Source organism: Crotalus tigris, unplaced genomic scaffold, assembly GCF_016545835.1.
Source record: "Crotalus tigris isolate CLP2741 ecotype Arizona unplaced genomic scaffold, ASM1654583v1 scf7180000017969.2108049, whole genome shotgun sequence".
In the NCBI taxonomy this organism is placed as follows: domain Eukaryota; kingdom Metazoa; phylum Chordata; class Lepidosauria; order Squamata; family Viperidae; genus Crotalus; species Crotalus tigris.
In genome coordinates this window covers 836,338-859,073 of record NW_024096751.1, presented here as the reverse complement: position 1 = coordinate 859,073, position 22,736 = coordinate 836,338, and the positions used below count along the sequence as shown (strand labels likewise).

The window sequence follows — 22,736 nt, the reverse complement described above, 5'->3', positions numbered from 1 at the left end:
GCAGTCCGCCATTTTTTCCCCCTTTTCCTTAGCTGTGCTACTCCCTTTTATTCTATTGGCTTTTGAAAGCTAATAGAATAGACTCTCTTGAATAGAGTCTAATTCTATTGGCTTTCAAAAGCCAATAGGAATTGTCCATGCTGTCTCTGCCCTGCTGAGCCCGCCAAAAGTCCCATTCTGCAAACGGTGCTGCAAGTTGTCTGCAGCGAAGGTGAGCTGTCTGGAAGTTTCCATGCCTCCCTGCTGAGCAACTACTAAAAATGTAAGTAAAAAAGGGCCAGGGGTGGGAGGTGGGAGGCCGGCGGGTGCAGGGAGGGTTGCTGGCACGCGTGGGGCCCGGTGGGTGCCTTACCTCCCTTGGGCTGGGCCAGCTGGTGGCCCAGCCGGTAGTCAGTCTGCTCCGTCTCTGCCGCTTGCCAGCTATGCCTTGGCCGGTGCAGGGGGCGGCACCACGCATGTGTGGCGCTCCTGGGCAGAGAAAGTCCTCGAGTTACGACCGGTTGGGTAGTTCTTGACTTATGACCGGTTGAGTAGTCCTCGAATTACGACCGGTTGGGGGTTGCGGCATTAAAAAGGTTGAGAACCACTAGTATAGAGTTTCCTGCCTGAGCAGTGGGTTGTACTAGAAGACCTCCAAGGCCCCATCCAGCTCTCTTATTCTACTATTCTGTTATTCTGGAAGAGCTTTAATCATCATGGCTTGTCTGACCCATTTCTCACCTCTACCCCTACCCCTACTCTATCTGAAACTGGAATACAAAAAAGCACAGCACAATCTAGTAAGTGGGGATCTGGCCTTGAGTTGTCTCAGTGTTTTCCAACTTTGGCAATCTTAAGATGTGTAGATTTCAACTCCCAGAATTCTCCAGCCAGTTGTGCTGGCTGGGGAATTCTGGGAATGGAAGCCCAAACTTCTGAGGGTTCCCAAGGTTGGGGAACATTGAAAGGGACGGACCATGCTGCCAGTCAAACCGACACCCTACACAGCACAATAGCATCAACAATTAGAAGGGCAGGACATTTCTCAGCTCAAAAATAAATCTTGGCAGAAGGCTGAGCTGAATCAAGTTTTTTTTTAACATGTAATCAGAACCAGAAAGCTTGGTTTGAGAGTTGCTGCTGGACAAGTGGGATATGAACAAAATAAAAGCATATAGAAACATGGGATCCTAAAGGGACTTCATTCTCTACTAAACAGAAAATTTAGTGATACATCAGGATCTACATCCATTAATTCTTTTTAGCTTTATTTTATGCAACAGGCTTCATAATTCAGGATGGCTGAAAGGTTTCGGCCAAAGTCTCATATCTTCCCATTTCACCTACAAAAAAAAAAAGCATGTTTAAAACTTTTTAAAAGTTTATTATAAAATAAAAATACAAAGGGAAAGAAATGTTGAAAAGCTGAGAGAGAAAAAAGAGAAGGGTGCAAAGAGGAAAAAAGTAGTGAATTCCAATTTTTTTTAGTGCATTAGAATACAAAAAGAATTATAAACTCAACCTTGTGTTTTACTATTTCTTAACACCTCAAGCCATTTCTATAACAACAAAATCCTTCCAATCATTATAATCTAAAAGTTTCATTTTTTTTCAGATCAAGTAAAAAGTTTAGAAGTGGTTTCCTTGTAGAAACAAAACCAAATAAATTCTTCTCTTTCATTAAAATGGTCAGTTTTGACATCACTGCCAACTCAATCACCTTCACCATCTATTCTTCCATTGTGGGAACCATTTCATCCACAAATGTTCAGCAGCTGACACTGGTTCTCACTGACAACAACAATAACACCACCACCACTACCAACAACAACAATAAAGTTGGGAGGGACCTTGGAGGTCCCCTAGTCCAACCCCCTGCTCAGGCAGGAGATTGGTTGTCCAATCTCTTCCTAAAAACTTCCAGTGTTGGAGCATTCACCGCTTCTGGAGGTAGGTTGTTCCACTGGTTAATTGTTCTAATTGTCAGGAAGTTTCTCCTTAGTTCTAGGTTGCTTCTCTCTTTGGTCAGAGAGAATAATAAAGTGGTGGACTTCCAAAGTGCTTTTTTTTCTACTATTTGGTCCAAAATTCCTGCCTGTGTTGTAAGAAACGCACTGGATCACGTTGCTTTTTTTTTCTGATTTATCACTGAAAATCTTTGATCTTTGTTTTAATGTGATCTGATACTGTTGTGAAAGGCAGCTTAGAACTCTCAGCAAACAGTTCAAAGGAGTCCTTGAGAGAACTTCAGGAAGTGACCAAAAAATTAGAATGATTTTATTACATGTGGGCTTTGATTGCAGGGCTGTGGCTACTTTCTTTGACCCATGAAAGTTACACACACAGTAACTTTAATAATCCAGAGCAGCGGTTCTCAATCTGTAGCTTGCGACCCCATTTGGGGTCGAACAACCATTTCATGGGGTCGCCAAACAACGCAGTCTGCCATTTTCCCCCCTTTTCCTTAGCTGTGCTACTCCCTTTTATTCTATTGGCTTTTGAAAGCCAATAGAATAGACTCTCTTGAATAGAGTCTAATTCTATTGGCTTTCAAAAGCCAATAGGAATTGTCCAGGCTGTCTCTGCCCTGCTGAGCCCGCCAAAAGTCCCATTCTGCAAACGGTGCTGCACCGGTTGAGTAGTCCTCGACTTACGACCGGTTGAGTAGTCCTTGACTTACGACCGGTTGGAGGTCACGGCATTAAAAAGGTTGAGAACCACTGATCCAGACCATGGTTAACTTGAAGTAGAAATCACTGGGAACTGAGGCTAGCTAATGCCTCAAGTATCAAAGACACGTGAAACTCATAGGCTTCCTGTAATGCTAAGCTTGGGCTGGATGTCTGGACTACAAGGGTTCCTTTCTTGCGAAGAAACCAAAATTGCAAATGTTCATGCATGTTATCCACAAAATAACTCAAATAACCCAGATTGTGGCTAACCTGAAGTAGGCCAATCAATAAATAAGAAATAAAAGTCCTAGTCTTTCTGGGATTCCACTCTTAGCCTGGATTATTGGATTACCGTGGTTCTTTCGCATCAAGGAAACCTAGTTTGTGTCCAGTTGACTAGAATTCATGAATTTCCTCCCCACTTCCATATAAGGTTTAGGTAAGAAAAGAGGTTATGAAGCTGAAATGATATCAACCTAAAGTAAATGACCTATTTCAGATTTATGCTGGGGAAGCAATTCACTAGGGTACATTTGAGTATCTGCTCACAGAACCTCAATGAATAATGAATTACAGTTATGAATTGCAAGGCCTGGGCTGCTGAATTCAAGTCCTTTTATTTCAGGCCATAAGCTCACTTTCCTTCACTTGTCATTTGGAGGCTGATCTGCCTCAGAAAGTATCTGGGATGCAAGCAAGAGCTATTTTTCTTCCTGTCTGCTTTAGAAAAAATACTTTCTCTTTGGCTTAAGCAGACATTCATTCTCACTAATGCTTTTTAAAGAAAGCAGAGCCTTAAAGATCAAAGATATTCAGCCAACACCTGTGCTAACAGTATTTTCAATTGCTATTGAGCATTCCTTGTAAAGCTGTTTTTAAAATGCAGGTGCTTTTTTAGTCTAATATATGGAATTCAAATGAATCCATAAAGGATGCAAACTGCGCATCTTCGACATATCTTTCGACTGTGCTTACATAAAAGTGGAGTCTATTTAATCATAAATCCAGTACAAAGAAGAGGGAGGGAGAAAAATCAAAGATTTTCCCACCGCTCTTTGTTGGTTGATGTTATATTTTGTTCAGAAACATTTTTAACTAGGAATAGCCAGCTGGTGTCCTATGATTTGGATGTAGCCTGTGATGAATTTCTTTCTGAACCCAGGTGGTTTTACACATTTTTAATTGAAGGGCGGCACAAGATTTTCTATAGCTTTACTTGTATAGAAAATACTTAAACTTTTGTGAAAGAAAATTAAAAAAAAAGATAAAAATAAAAGAAGCTGTTGACTTCTTGGAGGATAAGGGGAAAAGCCTACAATAGAGTACTGTATCTTAACCAAATTATACATGCGGATGATGTATTTTCTCTTTTACCTCAAATCTCTTGGACTGTTTAACTAAGACTAGTACAGCTGAACTGCAAAACTCTTGAAGACCTCTAGGGGGAGGCGAGGATAGGCAGAACCTCCCCCATCTGTGCTGCTCTCTAGTGGCCATACACATTTACAAAGTCCAGATATGGAGATACAGTTATTACTTACAACTTGCTCTCTTCTTTGTGACTTTTTTTGATATAATAGCTGGTACCCTACTCGGATGAGTGTGAGAAACTGTGTTGTTGAATTACAACTCCCAAAAGCCACTGTCAGCATGGCCAACAGATAGGGGTAAAGAGAGTTGTGGTTCACCCGTAACTGGAAAAGGCTTCCTATTTCGGAGATAAAAGGAGATTCTTTCATTAAATTCTAAACCCGACTTTTTGTATTTTAAATTTTAGCCCTGCTTGACAAAATCCCAATAGCAGCCAAGAGAACATCATAAAACTTTCCTGCTCTGAATATATTTAGATTTTTGGTCTTAATATTTTTTTCCATCTACTCCTCCAATTCTTTTCTTCCATTCCTTTTCTTTGCTTTCCATAAGATTGATTGATTGATTGTGTGCTACCAAGTTGAGGTTGACCCTTAGTGACCACATAGATCAGGGGTGTCAAACTCGCTGCATCACGTGACGTGTCGAAACGTATCATGACTTTTTTCCCCTTGCCGGAGCTGGGGTGGGCGTGGTTCTCGCATGATGCATCCGGTCTGTGGGCTGGCAATTTGACATCCCTGACATAGATAGATTTTCTCCATGATGACTGTCCCTACCCTGGTCTTTCAGATCTTCCAATCATGCTCTCTTTTCCATTGTAACTGGGTCCATGCGCCTTGCTGTGCTTCATCTTCTTCTATTTTCTGCCATTCCATATTATTACCTTACAATTTGTCTGCTGCGGTTTTTTATTCTCTTTTTTGTTTTCATTAGGACAGGGTTTTGATATGCGAAGTGAGCTATTTTAATTTTTACAATTTCCTAAATACTAGTTTCCCTGAACCTGGTTTACCTTTCTTAGATTATGGAATTTATTCCCACTGAGCTCTAACTTGGAATAGACAAATCACATTCTTCTTTTGTTTTCCATATTACCTGTGCTGAAAAAACTAAACCCAGCTGTGGTTTTTATGAATTCCCATGCACCTTGGGTTCTTTCCTCATTATTCCCATATTCCATATAGCAATTCTCAGCAGTGCTATAGAATCACACTTTTCATTACTCTGAGTTTTTTAAAATCCTTCCCCACCCCTCAAAGGCACATGGTTGACCATATCCAGTTTTAGTATCCCCAACGTTCCCCCACTGTCACATTTCTACTTGTTCAAATTCAAATCCCTATTCACTGTCATTAAGTCAACCACAGCTACTTTCTTATATTGCATTTTTATCCTTTGCTCATGTAGTTTTTCTTATTGTTTTAATATGGCATATACATCAATTTAATTTAAAAATAAATAAATAAATAAAAATTTCCCCTACTTTTTGAAGGAGAACATCAGTATTGGCAGAGCTCAACATATTTTGGGATAATTGGAATTCCTGTTGATGTCCTTCATGCCTCTTTGAGGTGCTACATTTCTCTTCTCTTCTCTTCTCTTCTCTTCTCTTCTCTTCTCTTCTCTTTTCTTCTCTTCCCTTCTCTTCCTTTCCCTTCCCTTCCCTTCCCCTCCTTGGTCTATTCCCGTTGAGACCAATCTATTACAGGGCCACAGGTATCAGTTATATCATTAATTGTGTTGGGTTACTGTAACACACTAACAGAGACTGCCTTTAAAAGCTCTTCAAAATTGCAGGAGGCCTAGAATGAAATCACAAGAGGTGGAAGGATACCTGTAGATCAGGATTTTGCCAACTTGACAAACTTAAGATGGGTGGAATTCTGTGAGTTGAAGTTACCACATCTTAAAGCTGTCAAGTTTGAGAAACACTACTGGAGACATTACTATGGACACTGATCCACTTGAAAGGGCTACACTGGCTACATGTTTGTTTCTGGGCATGACTTAAAGAATTGGTACAGGTATCTCAACTTACAATCATTTGTTTAGTGACCATTTGGAGTGATAACCACCATTGCAGCATCTCCATAGTCACGTGATCAAAATTCAGGCAGGCAACTGGCATGTACTTATGACAGTTGCAGTGGCCCAGGGTCATGTGTCCTTACCATCTTCCCAGCCAACTTCCAACAAGCAAACTCAATTGGAGAACCCAGATTCACTTAACAATCATGTTACTAACTTAACAACTGCAATGATTCACTTAACAACTGTAGCAAACAAGATTGTAAAAGGGGGGGGAGTCACATAACAACTGTCTTGCTTAGCTACAGATATTTGGGTTCAGTTATGACATAAGTCAAGGACTACCTGTAATTACCTTTAAAATCGTAAAGTGTTTAGGGACCTTAGGGACTGCATTAAAAGGTCTCTTGCCTTCCTCTGTTAGATATTTATGTGTTTCAGGGTTGTTGTTTTTTTTAGCTTTATCTTTAAAAGAAAAAAAAATATAAATGTTATATTGAACTGAAATGGTTTAAATTATCCTGAGTGATGTATAGGACCAAAATAAAAGAGAAATATAAATAAATTTATAGATATGGATATAGAGTTGTGGAAAACATACCAATAGAGGGCAGAAGCAGCATTTGAGAACATATTTCACTTTCCCCCCATCTTGCAATTCACCTCTGTTGTTTCTCTTTCTTTCAGGAAAGGAGCCTGTCTTGTATAAGAGCTGTATAAAATGTGCCAGATTGCAAATATGACTAAACCCCAATCGACTCATCAGTTACCTTTCAAGATTCTTTTGAAATCTGACTTGCTCAATGCTTATTATCGCAAGAATAGATTGTCAACATTTATTTTCAAGGTTACTGCTCTACTGTTGCTGTTTTATGGAATTCAGGTATATTGAAGGCATGGAGAGAAGATTGGATAAGTGTATCTGAGGGGTCCTTTGAGCTCTCTTCCTTGTTTTCTTGCAGGAGTTTCATTACCCAAACTAGGTAAACATCATCTGTGTCTAAGAGTATCTTTTTTACACTTTTGTCTTATATGTGCTTTGATGTAACACTAAGATTATTTCAAAACTCCAGAAGGAAAGCAATATGGATCATACTATGCAACAGTCATAGGGATTACAAAAGAGCGTCTATCTGTAAATATTAACCCACAATATTGTCATGTTTGAGGCATGGCATAATTTAAGTGTAGACAGGACAACTTCTAAATTAATGTAAGATCTTTTATTCCTTGACTGTCACTTCTTCTATCCCTAACTGGGCTGCAGTTCCTCCTCTCCCAAGTAGAACTATAAATCTCAATTTATATCTAGAATTTTATTTGAGGTTTGTGCAAATCACAGTTCCCTGGATGAATGGCAGCTCTTACATATACATTCACTTGCCAATCTGACATGATTGATACATCTGTAATGGCTGGATCACCGTATATGAGTTACCATTTTCAATGGCAGGGCTAGGATATACACATAACATATCATCATAATTTTGGCTGATATTCTCTCAAAGCTTAGTATTATCTGTGAAACAGATGCTATGATTAGTGCACAACAAGATGTTTAAAAATGGCTTAGCGTGATGGGTGTCCATATAACGGTCTGGGCAAATGGCAACCTATGCTGAAGGAGCCGAGGTGGCGCAGCAGTTAGAGTGCAGTACTGCAGGCCACTTTAGCTGACTGTGTTCAGCAGGTCAGCGGTTCAAATCTCACCGGCTCAAGGTTGACTCAGCCTTCCATCCTTCCGGGGTAGGTAAAATGAGGACCCAGATTGTTGGGGGCAATGTAAATATATATATACATTGCTTACTGGTGTACACCGCTTAGAGAGTGCTTGCACTTAAAGCGGTATATAAGTCTCATAAATAAATAAATAAATAAATAAATAAATAAATAAATAAATATGCATGAAGACATAAATCTCATAAATAAATAAATAAATAAATAAATAAATAAATAAATAAATATGCATGAAGACATATTACCATGCCAGTACAGCAATTTAAGTACAGGTAGTCCTGAACGTACAACCACAATTGACTCCAAAATTTTTGTTGCTAAATGAGCAGTTGTTAAGTGAAATTTGCCCCGTTTTACAATCTTTCGTGCCACAGTTACTAAACGAGTCGCTGCAGTTGTTAAGTTAGCAACACAGTTGTTAAGTGAATCTGCTTTTCTCTTGACTTTGCTTATCACAAAATCACAAAAGGTGATCACATGACCCTTTGGGACATTGCAATGGTCATAAATGTGAATCAGTTGCCAAGCATCTGAATTTTCTTCACATGACTATGGGGGAATGCTGCAATGGTTGTGAGTGTGAAAAACGGTCATCAGTCACTTTTTTCAGTGCCTTTGTAGCTTTGGATGAAATGAACTGTTGTAAGTCGAGGACTATCTGTATTTGCATTGAAGATCCTGAAATGATTAGCTAAGGGCACCATTTATTCAGTGGTGTCACAATGCCATTTTGGTGTAATTGTCGCCTGACGCACCTGCTGATGCTTAGCTCTGTGTATGAATCCTGCTTCTGTTTAGGATGATGGAAGGATGATGGAAGGAATGTCACTGTGTGTTGCTTAATCCCAGTTTATAAACCTTAAAAAAAAAATCCAGTTCTGAGTTTTCTGAAGAATATCTTCCCTCACAGGTGGTATAGTTTAATTCAACATTTAAGTCTGGGAATGTGTTGTGGGAACAAGAATCCCTCCTTCACTGAAGTAAAGAAAGAAGTCCATGACTGGTGTAGATTCAAAGCACAATCTTAATTCTGCACCAATTTACTTGAATGGGGTGCCATCACTGGTAAACAATCTATTTCTATTTGAATTTCCCCTTTGGGCAACAACTTATAATCATTTTTTTCTTGGCCTTTTCCTGGATGTATACATGGAAAATTGCAGCATTGTCAATGAAGGGGAAGCGATTGGCTCCAAAACAAGGAAATTTTGTTCTTTCAAAGACGATATTGCAAATGTTTCATGTCTTCTGTACAAGTAGTCTTGACTTATAGCCACAATTGGGACCAGAATTTCTGGTGCTAAGCGAGACAGGTGTTAAGCAAGTTGCACCTGATTTTGCAACCTAATTTGTGCTGATTGTTAAGTGATTCACTACAGCTTTTAAGTGAAGTTTGCTTGTAGAGAAGACAGCTCAGCAAATCACAAATGGTGATCACAGGACAGTGGGATGCTGCAATCATTTTAAATATATGTCAACTGGATGTTTCACTCTTTGATGCTTATACAATACATGGCCCTGGCCAATTATGCTGTCTTACAATGCGGAGAATGGAAATGTTCTCGGAGGTCTCCTAATCCAGCCTCCTGACCAGTGGTGAGCCCTCTAGCGCAGTATGCTTAATAGATGCCATCTAGCCTCTGCTTCAATACCTCCAGTGAAGAAGAATCCAGCACTCACTGAAAATCTTTCCATTACTGAACAGCTTTTTTCTGAATCCCTGCCAAAATTGATTTCCTTATAATTTAAACCCATTTTTCCTTGCTCTGTCTTCTGGAACAACTTTGAACAATTCTACCTTGTCTTTTACATGACAGCCTTTCAGATACTTGAAGACAACGATCTTGTTTCTTGCAAGCTTCTCTTCTCCAGGCTAAACAGGCTCCGTGCCTCTTGGGTTTTTCTGCAAAAAAGATTAAGAGCTACAGCTTCCTTGGCAAGCATCTTTCTTTGTCAATGTTCTTTACTCTGTGTGTTTGTGTGTGTTTGAGTCAACCATGAATTCTGGCAGTCGGGGAACCAGAACCTTCAGCAGTTGTTTGCCATTGTATTCTTCCTAGGGCTAGGAGAGTCACTGGACCAGCTTCTCCCAGGTGAGTTCACGGTGTCCTGATTTCCAGCCCAGTGTTTCCTATAACCACTGCACCAAACTAATTCTCTTTCAGAAACCGCTAATCTTCTGTTGAAACAGTTGCCAGAGGATTTTCTATTATATTCTACTTACCAATAGAAGAGAATATTTGTAGCTCAGGGATGCACTGTGGGGTTTTTGGTGCTCTCTGAGCTTGGTTGATTTCTTGCAGAAGTTTCACTACCAAAACATTTAGTAATGAAATGTCTGCAAGAAGACCACAAGCTCAGAGAGCACCAAGAAGCCCATATATCCTACTTAAAATACTGTCTGGGCTTTAAAAAAACCCCATCATATTAATGTCTATGGAGATTCTCAATCATTGGTTGTCCCAAAGGTGCTTTTCCAAAAGGCAAATGGCCTTTCTTGCTTTTTTCCTTAAAAAAAAAGGAAAGTTAGAACTGAAGAAGCTTCTTGGATGAGAAACGAAACATTTTCAAAGAAAAAAGTCCAGTTGCCTTTTGGAAAAGCACCTTTGGGAGTCCCTTGGACTGCAAGGTGTTCAAACCGGTCAGTCCTAGAAGAGATCAACCCCGACTGCTCTTTAGAAGGCCAGATCCTGAAGTTGAAACTTAAGTACTTTGACCACCTAATGAGAAGGAAGGACTCACTGGAGAAGGGCCTAATGCTGGGAAAGATTGAGGGCAATAGAAGAAGGGGATGACAGAGAATGAGGTGCTGGATGGAGTCACTGAAGCAGTAGGCGTGAACTTAAATGGACTCCAGAAGATGGTAGAGGACAGGAAGGCCTGGAGGAACGTTGTCCATGGGGTTGGATGGGTTGAACACACGACTTTGCAACTAACAATAACAAATAATGGAGAACATCAAGATCTTGAAATTGCCCATGAACACCTGGAAAATAGAAGGAACTGATACCTACCCAACCCCTTAAGGATTTATAGATTTATAAATGGAGTTAAACTTTAATATAAAGATTTAGAAAAACAATTCTAAAATTGGTGTGTCTGCAGGTTAATTAGCATGTAAAATTGTTGATAAGTAACTAGCCTCCTTAAAAGCTCATGTCACACTAGATTTTACCTTCTCTTTCCCACTTGTTTGACAAAATGAATCCTCAGGTTGTTAACATGGCAGCTGTATGTAGATGTGTTAGATTGTATGTGTGGGTGTAGGGGACAAGTAAGTCAACAGTATTTAAGGTAAGTAATCCCTTAATCAATTTTAACATAAACTTCTGATACTGAATGAGTGATGATAGCATAATACCTTTACTAATTCCCATTTAAAGTAGCAAAGGCATTAAAAGACTCCTGTTATGAAAACTGCCTGAAGGACACAAATTATGTGTTTTATAGTCCTGTGAAATCTACCACAACACAGTCATATGCTACTTAATATAGACATGCAAGCTATGCATAAATAGAGTCATCCTTATTTGCTTGCAGATAACATTTTTCTGGTGAAGGCTTTGTAGAGAAGGCATTATTCATGAGTTGCTGTTGGTCTCTGAAGTATTTTATCCAGTTGGATGCATCATAGATTTTTGTTCCCAAAGCCTACATTGATTAATGCCAAAGTATATAGTAAAAGTTAAAATAAAGGTAAGATTGAAAAATGGAAATAGAAACTATTTAAGAATCAGGATCAATGATTTTCATAAACAAGGCATTCAACAGAGTGACATATTCCAGGATACCGAATCTTCATCAGAACAACTGCTTAGCATGATAAATGGGACAGTGAAAGAATAAGTAAGGTAGCCTGCTGTCAGTAAGTGGGTTTGGGTTACGCATGATAGCAGTTAAACAATATTGTTTACACTAGTGGAGGTTTTGGCATTACCAGACCATACAAGTACCCTGTCAAATTATATCAGAAGATGGTAATTTTAGAAATTGTTCTTGGAGACTAAGATTCAGATGTAGAATTAATCTCCTTTGAATAGCATATGCACACTCCAAAATATATAAAGATTATTTTAGGCTGACACCAGACAGAGCATAGAACAACTCAAAGAAGATTGGAAAATGTGGAAAGACCTGGCCCACAGAATCCCCAAGAGTCAGACATGACTGAATGGATATCATCATCATCATCATCATCATCACCATCATCACCACCACCACCACCATCACCATCATCTATCATGCATTTAATACATTCTTCCTTTGTCAAATTAAAAATTACAGTTTAGAAGAACTTCTAGATGAAGTTCTTGATGAAGAACCTTTCATGGATGTGACAGGCTTCAAGTTCCTGGTATATATTTTGCTTCCCGTAATTTCCTTCCTTCCTTCCTTCCTTCCTTCCTTCCTTCCTTCCTTCCTTCCTTCCTTCCTTCCTTCCTTCCTTCCTTCCTTCGCAGTACCTAGCTCAACAGTACTTAATTATGAGAGAGATCTACATGTCCTAGAGAGCCATCATACAAGTATAAGCCAGCAGTCCTCTGTACTGCCAAGAAGCCAATGCATTCCTGGGTTGCATCAACAGAGGGATAGCATCGGGTAACCCGATTTACAATATATTTTGCCATTTTCAGGCAAAAAATGGCAAAAAAATTTTCCATGGGTTGTGATGGATTCTCTTAATGATTGTGTGGTTTGCCTAATGACCATAGTGACTTGTTTAGTAATAAAAGCAGTCATAAAATCAAGTCACATTATGTGGTGACCTATTTAACAATTGCAATGATTTGTGACCAAAATTCCAGGGTCATTTGTGATCATAAGTAGAAGACTATCTTAGTAACATAATCTTGCAAGTCTGAATGTGCTTCTTCCCTTATTTTACCTTTGTGTGAATTAGGGAACTGCTAAGTCAGTAATCCATTTGTTTTTAAATAACTCCCCCTAATATATAGAACTAAGGAGAAATTTCCTGACTGTTAGAACAATTAATCAGTGGAATGACTTGCCTCCAGAAGTTGTGAATGCTCCAACACTGGAAGTTTTTAAGAAGAGACTGAATAGCCATTTGTCTGAAATGGTATAGGGTTTCCTGCCTGAGCAGGGGTTTGGACTAGAAGACCTCCAAAGTCCCTTCTAACTCTATTATTCTGTTTTTCTGTTCTGATTTTTTAAGGCCAGGTGCTCACTCATAATTTACTAAATAAAGTTGTGTAGGCTCATCCTAGGTGCAGATCAGCCTGAATGTATCTCTGCTGGACCCAACTTATAGGCAGAAATATGCCCATCACTTTGTCCTTTCATCTCTAAGGCTGCAATGTAGGTTTAAGGTAAGTTTAGAACTTTTTCCATTTATCTTTTTTATTCCACTTCCATAAAAGAAATTGCAATGGTGTTGTGATAGATTCTTCCCCCCCCCCCACCATCCTAAATAGGTAGTCATTAGAAGTTGGGAAAGGAAGGTAGCAAAATAAGACTGAAACATACTTCTCCCTTTTAATTAGGCATTTAGCAGGACGATGTTTGAAAGCAATTAATGGAGAAAAAACATTTTAGTCCTGTTTTATGTCCTGGGCCTCCCAATAACAACAGCAAAAAAAAATAAAAAAATAAAAATGGAGTGATTATGTACATTCCAAGAAACTGTTTGTCCTTTTCAGTTTTTTCCCATGTCTCTATTTTATTCATGGCATTCAGGACTCCAGAATTGCAGCTATGCCAATTATCTCTGTGTGTAGAAAGCCAGTGTAGTCTTCTTTCGTGGCGGTGCCCCCTCATTCACTTTCTGCCTGTTCTGGATGCTTCTTCAATGACTATTCTATGGAAAAAGAGGGGGGGGGGCATCAGAAGATCTTCAACAAATATGTGGAGAGCTCAGAGTGGTATTTGGGTACCTGTGAAGAGGGTCCTTGAAGCAGCTTAAGGCATAATGGAATATGGCAGCGAGCAATGCTTTATTTTGTCCACATGGTTTATTTCACATGCACCCGGGCAACGGGTGAATAGAGGATTAACCCACATTTTCACCTTCATGAAAGGGATGATTTGAGGCAAACAAATAGGACAACGCTCTGGAATATGAAATGGAAGATTCTCCCGTCCCCTTTTGCATGGTCTTAAGTCGCTTCCAAACTTAATTAGGGATCAAATAGGATTGCTTGGGGCACATAAATGACATCTGCAGAGAGGTTGTGTGACACACTATAATGTTAAATCTTCTAACTTTACATGTAGCATCTACACCTGTTTGGTGCATAAGTGGGCACAATTGTGGGGATGAAATTTAATATTCTCACTCATTATTTGTTTTTACTGACTTGTGGGTCAGTATGTATTTATGTATGTATGTGTATGTTTAAGTGTACGTGTATGTGTATGTGTATGTGTATGTGCTAGGGAATATAGCCAATATACAGACATATTAGCAAGGCTGCAAGCATTTTGCGGAAGAGAAGTCTCTATTCCAGTGGTTCTCAACCTGTGGGTCAGGACCCCATTTGGGGTCGAACGACCATTTCATGGGGTCGCCAAACAAGGCTGTCCACCATTTTTTCCCCCTTTTCTTTGGCCACGCCTCTGGCACCCGGTGATGTATAAGTGGTTGGGGGTCACCACAACATGGGGAACTGTATTATGGGGTCGCGGCATTAGAAAGGTTGAGAACCACTGCTCTATTCTGACCATTTCTGCAAGATCAAACTTTTGCTATCCTTGCATCTCAGCAATTTTTGCTACTACCCACTCTGTCATGACAAACCAACATGTATAGCTGGTCTAAAACTTCTGATGCCTTGAAGATCTTTCATAACATTGTTGTCTTTCTGTCTTTCTTAACTTGTTCATTCTCCCCCATATTCAGAAGACCTGCTCCTGGAAATCTCCGGGTAAAATAAAAAACGGTGGTTGCTATGGCAATGGCCAATTTGGATGAAGCTGTAATCTAAATCATAGCTGAAAAAAACTAATACTTTGTCTACAACATTCCAGTAAACTCTGACTTCCATTTGATTCCTAGTGCAGAAAATGTACTTAGTCTAGGCCAAGGGTAGGCAATCTTGGCTCTTTTATGACTTGTGGACTTCAATTCCCAGAATTCCTGAGCCAGCCATGCTGAAGGGAAAGGGAGACTTTCCAAGCTGAGCCATGCTGGCTCAGGAATTCTGGGAGTTGAAGTCCATGAGTCATAAAAGAGCCAAGGTTGCCTATCCGTGACCTAGGCAAACTCCTATACTCCAGAATATCTATATGCTCTATAGTATACAGGATAAATTTTTGGACTGGGCAGCATCAACTGTTTTTTACAGACCATCATATCAAGTATAACTGATGCAACCAACACCTAAATAAGCACGACTTTATTAATTGGATGGACAAGGGTATTAGGTGTGCTCACTGCTTTGAGTTACTTAATGAAGTAATAAAGGCAGGATAATCAAATAGCGTGGTTCCCCAAAAATAAGACCCACCCAGAAAATATGCCCTAAACTGTTTTTTTAGTCTGTGCCTAATATAAGCCCCACCCCCAAAATAAGCCCTAGTTAAGAGCCCGCCCACTCCGTCCACCGTCTGGTTGCTCGCTGCTACAACGGGGCAGGAGAGTGCATCACACCAGTGCTACTGCCATGAGTTGAGATGAGGCAAGTGGGTTGGAGCTGCCCCATGGCTGAGGGGGACCAGGTAAGGTGAATCTCCCTCTGCCCATCCTCCTTAGAATGGCAGTCCGGCTCAGGAGGGGGGTGAAAGGGAAGAGGCGGGTGGTCAGCTGTCCTGCCCCTTTGTGACCGCAAGCAACCAGATGGTGGGATGGAGTGGTGGGTGGCCACAAAGTCAGACATCCCCCCAAAATAAGCCCTAATGGGTCTTTTGGTCCCCCCCCAGAATATAAGACCCGGTCTTATTTTCAGGGAAAGACAGGTAAATAAATAAACTTGATTCAGAAAACTCCTGTGATTTGGTTTGTTGTTATTGTTTCAAAGTTAGGTTTTGCATGCCAGGAGAAAATTTAATAAGCTAGTACAATTGCATTTATTTATATTAAGAGTTTTCAAATTATAAAAGATGAATGAAAAAGAAAAACAAATGGCTTTTCACAGTTATGCTGGGAAAGTTTAACGACTTAACTCAATTGCTTTTGTTTGAATGCATTTTTTAATTGCCACACTTCCATTCATAAAACTTTGCCTTTTGAAATGTTAGAGTTCCCATATGAGTTTTCTAAATGCCTATGTCAGTGATGGCGAACCTTTTAGAGACTGAGTGCCCAAACTGCAACCCCAAACCCACTTATGCATCGTCAAGTGCCAGGTGGGTGTGGCCCATTGGCTGGATGTGGCCCATTGGCTGGGCGTGGCTGCGGTGGTAACGGCAGACTGGGTGGGTCTAAAAAGTTCAATCAATCAATTCCAACTTTGCAAGATCTTTTTTTTCCCGCGAGAAGTTGAAATTGACTGATTGAACCTTTTTTTTTTGCACACAGCGGCGGAGGCCTAAAGCGAAAAGGTTTTATAAAACCCAGCTGAAGGCCTAGGACTGGGGCGACAGCATGCGTGCCCACAGAGAAGGCTCTGAATGCCACCTCCAGCACCCGTGCCATAGGTTCGCCACCACTGGCCTATGTGGATCAGTTCTCATATCTCCTAAGCTTCATAGGCACTAAGTTTATTAAAAACTATTTGATCCATAGTTTTGCAAGCTATTTTGGCTACAAAAAAAAGGATCTAGAAATCATAAGCATTTCCCCCCCTCTTCTGTCGTCTGAATACAAGTGGTCCTTGCTTAACAACCACAATTGGGACCGGCAACTTGATTGCTAAGCAGAAAATCACATAACAGTAATGGCTTACGACTTCACTTCTTCGATCACTAAGTGAAACATCATATAACCAAGACGTACAATTTTACTATGGCCTTCTCAGTTAATTCTACTTACTATAAGCCACATTATAAAGCACATAAATGTTGAACACATGACTCGCGACACTGTGACAGTTATAAACGAGAGGACCTGTCACAAAAACATTTGTTTTTAACTGTCTTAACATCAACCACTAAAAAGGGTAGGGACAACAAATTTTGCCTACCCAAAACTGAGACCAGTAAAAACCAGGCAAAACTGAATTAGAAGATATCTTAGAAACTTTTTAAAGTTACTTTGGAAATACTCTATTATGAAAAGATAAGTATTTCCTGGCACACTTAGTTTATATTTGCTAGAAGTATTATTTTCATTGGTAATACTTTAGGGACTTGTTTCTCTTCTACCTTATACGAAGGTACGGCATGGGCAGGATATTGGTTAGTGGGCATTCTGTGATTCTGCTTCCCCCACAAACAGTAAGAAGACCTCCTGGTATTTTTAACTTCTCTTTGTTGGCAATACTCCAGGGAAGCCATCTTGACAATTTCTTTAATACTAATTGAAAAGACGGCTCTAAATGAGCAAGATATATGAATGCATAACCCTCACCTCCTAAGCACATTTCTCACCAAAGCTTGGAAATGTCTGTTAAGCTAGTAGTTGTCCTAGGAAAGCTCTCAGCATTTCCGTTGGTAGATAGAGGTTGGTGGAAACTAATCAAGGAGAGAAGCAACCTAGAACTAAGGAGAAACTTCCTGACAGTGAGAACAATTAATCAGTGGAACAACCTGCCTCCAGAAGCAGTAAATGCTCCAACACTGGAAGTTTTTAAGAAGAGACTGGACAGCCACTTGTCCGAAATGGTGTAGGGTTTCCTGCCCGAGCAGGGGGTTGGACTAGATGACTTCCAAGGTCCCTTCCAACTTTACTAATATGAACATTTCTAGTTTCCATCAAATCTCATGGAATAGCACAGGCAGCCTTCCACTTATGACCAAAATTGAGCCCAACATTTCTGTTGCTAAGTGAGGCAGTTGTTGAGCTTTGCACCATTTTGGCAACCTTTCCTGCCACAGTTGTTAAATGAATCACTACAGTTGCTAAGTTAGTACCACAGTTGCTAAATGAGTCTGGCTTTTGCTTGTCAGAAGGTTGCTTAACCCCTGGTTACTGCAGATATGAGTTAGCTGCCAAGTATCTGAATGGTGATTATCTGACCACGGGGATGCTGCTAAGGTCAATAGTGTGAAAAATGGTGATAAGTCACTTTTTTCAGTGCCATTGTAACTTTGAATGGTCACTAAATGAACTGTTACAAATCAAGGATTACCTTGTTGTGTAGTAACAAGGTACTTCCTTGTTGTGTAGTAACACTCTCAAGAGGTAGGAAATGTTTCTTGGAAATCTGGAGTCGTCTATTGTTGTGTCATGTAATGGTTAGAGTGCAGCATTGCACACTGACTCATGGCCCACTGCCATGGGTTCATTCCTGATGGGGCTCAAGGTTGACTCAGCCTCCCATTCTTCCGAGGTTGGTAAAATGAGGACCCAGATTATTGGGGGGCAATAGGCCGACACTGCAGACCGCCTAGAGAGGGCTGTAAAGTGGTACATAAGTCTAAGTGCTATTGCTATTGTTAAGATCAAGCTTCTTGAACCATATGAAGCACCAGAACAGAATGGTCTCCCCTCTGATTTATGATCAGCCCAAGGCTTGTTTTGGTTGTTTAATTACCCTGCTGGGCCACCATTTTATATTTTAAATATAGAGTTGTTCTTTAATTCAAAACATAAATTGCATGGTTATTACTACAGATTGGTATAGTGGTTAAGACACCAGGTTAGAAACCAGGAGATTGTGATTTCTAGTTCTGCCTCAAGAGACAGTCAGTCAGGTGCTCTAAAGCCAGTCACCATCTCTCATCTCTAAGAAGGCAAAGAGAAACCCCTTCCAAAATCTTGCCAAGAAAATTGCTGGGACTCATCCTGCCAAAGACTAACTTGACCAAACACAAAAGTACACAGGCACACAGCCCACAGTGAGACTATTATATCTTTTCAAATTGTTTGTTTATCTTGCTCGCTTGAATTGGGCAGCCCTATAAATCCCTGACATAAATAACACAATAAGAAATAAAGAAAGTGGAAAAGTGCTACAGATAGTCCTTATGATAGGATTGTACTTGGGACTTGAATTTCTGTTGCTAAGAGATATGCTCATAAATCACAATGTCAGGCAATTGCATCTCTCAATGTTGACAATTCCAACAGTCCTTGTTGCTGTTGTTAATAGAATCCCATTGGTCATTAGTTGAGGACTCATTCTGAACTAAGTCATTCCTGCTTGGTCCCTCCCATCTCTGAGCTTTAATAAAATAAGGCACTACCTCCTCTTGAACTCTCCTACCATAGATACCTTTTATATTCTCTGGATCTGACCAATCACTGCAAAATACTATTCTAATGAACCAACATGATGTCATGGTCCATAGCCAGGCTTTCCCAGCCTAACATACTCCAGATGTGTTAAATTTTCTCCCAGAATTTCAGACAGAAAACATACTAGCTAGGGAATTCTGGGAGTTAAAGTCCACACATCTTAAAGTTGTGATGTTTGAAAATATTGGATTACACATCTAACTAATCTTACTCTGCTTTGAATCTTATTTGCCCTCTCCAGTTTTTTTTTAGTTTATGCTATCTCAAAGGTCTACTGTGAGACTCATATGATTATTTTGTATCCTGCTAAATCTGATCTTCCATGAGAAACATAAGACTGGTCAAGAATGGTCAACTCAACGTTGCATTTTTGCTGAAATCCAGACAGGGATGCTGTCTAGCCGACTTAATTCTATTCAAGCAAAGCATTTGTTAAACTTTCCTACATGCTAGAATTAAACCTCATATTCTATATTTTTTCCCTCACTCTGCCTGAACAAGCTGATAATCTGCTTATCCAGGTGGAGTGGGAAGGAAGTCCTGGAGTATACAGTATTAGGATTGGGCTTTTCATATGCAGGAAACACATATAACAATCTGTCTAAGAATAGTGGGAAAAATGTGAGATTTTGGTTAAGCTCCATTTAAATTGAAAGCCCTGGGACTTCAAATGCTTAATGATGCATTTTAGTTCTATTGCTTCCTTTTTAGTGGAACATGATGTGCATAACTGTGTTTTTTGGGGGTAAACTTTCTCCCAATATCTTAATGGGTGTGCATATTTATGTGCACATGAATTATATGTCTAGGAGAGTAGGACTGGACACAAAATCACATTACATTAACCCAGTGCTAACCAGTGAATTTAGGCTACAAGCATGTAATGGCTTTTACTAAAAAAATAAATAAATCATGATCTGAATACTACATCACTATATCATTAGTATTAAAAAAGGACTGGATGAAAGCTTAGATAAAGAAAAATTATCTCTAAGCAGTCATACTTTCACCATTCAGGGATATTAATCTTTTTCTCCTTGGCTGAACAAAGCAGTCGGATCAAATTTTCTAACCTTTTATTGTCAAGAAATACAATTCAGCTAATGGGAAATCTTTATATAGAAGTTTTTTTTTCTGTCAGATTTACATTCTTGAATTTCATAAGGGCTTAAATTTAATTCAGTTTAGGGCAATTTCTGAATTTCTGATATTGGGGTGATGAGAAAGATAATGAGGGGAAGGAGTACCACAATCCCCATAAAGATTGAGAACCCCTTGCTGATAATACTATGGTTTGAGCTATCTCTCTCCCTCCAACTTCGTTGAACTGTTACAGTTTTTAAAAAGACTCATTGGCACATCACATTGATTAATTACTTTGGTATTTCTCATTTTGAAGAGCTAACATGATGAATTATCCCCCAAATTGGTTGTTGCCTATTTTAAATAACAGATAGGAATTTTAAAAGAGTTATACAAGCTAAATTATTTGCCGAGCTCTAAAATTATCTTTTTGTTGCAGCCATCTGCACTGTTGAATCAGCTGCTGAATTTTTGGCTCAGCTCACTTCTCTTGGAAGCCACAACGCCAATGACATCAGCTGACAGAAGCTGCACAATGACATCATGACACCTTGCGAAACAAGAAGCTGTGATAGTAACCAGCTCAAAGCAAAAATGCAAGTCTCAACTTCCTCAAGGTGGCATTGAAAAGGAAGGTACAGGTAGTCCTCATCTTACAACCATTCATTTAGTGACTGTTCGAAGGGCTTTATTGGGAGGCTAAAATACAAACCAAAGGGCTATGGCAAATTGCCATCTTTTATTCCCAAGAAAACCAACATATAGGTAGTCCTCAATTTATAACCCTTTGTTTAGTGACCATTTGAAGTTCTGACAGCACTGAAAAAAGTGACTTAATGACCATTTTTCACACTTACAATTATTTTTTTCACACTTACAATTCTTGTGTCCGATGATCAAAATTCAGATGCTTGGCAACTGATTCATACTTACAACGGTTGCAGTGTCCCAGGGCCATGTAATCACCTCTTCCAACCTTCTGACAAGCAAAGTCAATGGGAAAGTCAGATTCACTTAGCAACCATGTTACTAACTTAACAATTGCAGTGATTCACTTAACAACCGTGGTAAGAAAGGTCATAAAATGGGGCAAAACTCACTTAACTGTCTTGCATAGCAATAGAAATTTTGAGCAAAATTGTGATTATATGTTGAGGTAGTGAGTCAGGACAGCAGGCAAACATGTGGAAGACCACAGGTTTTCTACCACTGTGGTTGTGGAGTTTAAATTTATGACATCCGAAAGGCTGTTAGATTGGAGAAAATTGCAATAATATGAAAGCGGGAGAGCTCACCTTGTACAATTCACTAACACCATTAGAACCAAGGTGGAAAACCTGATGTTCTTCAGATGTTTTGGGATCACCCTTCTTAGCTATGTCAGCCTGCATTGCCTTTGGTGTGGGTTGCTAGGCAATGCTATCAGCAATAATGCACAATTGGCCATCTCGTAAATAAGTGAATGAGCTATCAAATAATTATACATAGTTTTGGTGCTAGTTTGCTCTAATTCATCAGTATCCAGCAACTGTCTGTTAGCAAATGAAATGAAGTTATATTCCTCCAAGCTTTAATGGGGACGATCATCAATCAGACACCAGTACAGTTAAGGTGAGAAAGCCCTTGGAAAATTAAAGTGGTTTGTTGTTTCCTACTTGTATTTGGAGTGAAAAATCAGTGTCTGCATCTACGGCTCAGAGACGTATTGCATACATTAAACTAGAGGCTGGAATCTGTGGTTCAAAATCAACTTCCAGATAACATGCTGAACCTTGAAAGCTTTGGATTATTTAAATGAATTTAAATAATTTAGTTTGATTTTAATTGAGTGCATGATTAAATGAAATCAAACCTATGGGCAATTTTTGTAGTTTTTTTTTCTTTGTCCTCCCTTTCTTTGTCCTAATCAACATACTTAGGTAGGGCAACTTACAACAGAAAGGATGCCTCTTGTAGCATTACAGGTCCCACGATTCCCTGGAGAAAGGTCACTACTGTTATATCTTCCTGAGTACATTTCTCATGGTTGATATTCTACTGACTTGTTCAGCAAAGCAGTAATTGCTTATACGGCATCGTCTGTCTTGTTCGCCGTTTCTCTGTTCTTCTGAAGATCAGGGGTAACAATGGAAGAGGTTGCTATTGTCTTGGCTTTCCACATCTTTGCTGTATATTTATGTCTCCAGATTCCAGGTTCAGCTGAGGCCTGATTTCCCTAACCTGTTGCTCTCCAGAAACTTTGAGATCCTCAACTCATTCAGAGTTCCCAGCTAGATCAGCCAACACATTTAAAGGCGGCCAAATTTTAGGAAGCGGAACTAATGATTCCCTTAAATCAGACATCAGGATTTGGCGATGGCATTGTTCTGCCCTCTCTGTTCACATTGCCCCCTGGGTTCATATCCCATTTCATAAGTGTCATCACTTTCATACATACGTATGGAGCCTGTAATTCAGCCCTGGCTTCAGTTACTCTCATTACTAACTCTTGAAGGAATTGTTAAACTCAGCCATGGATGACAACATCCGCTTCCTCCAGTTTCAGCTTTGCCCCTGGCACAAATACA

General features: G+C 39.7%; 1 long non-coding RNA gene across 2 annotated transcripts in view; it reads left to right on the top strand.

Moving 5' to 3' along the window:
* LOC120308946 overlaps window positions 1-6,796 on the top strand; it is a 132,492-nt gene extending 125,696 nt beyond the window's left edge. For both annotated transcript variants that reach the window (XR_005556964.1, XR_005556965.1), the window contains one exon: window positions 6,741-6,796. This is a non-coding gene — a long non-coding RNA (uncharacterized LOC120308946). The remainder of the gene's footprint in view (window positions 1-6,740) is intronic.
* Window positions 6,797-22,736: the final 15,940 nt, after the last annotated feature.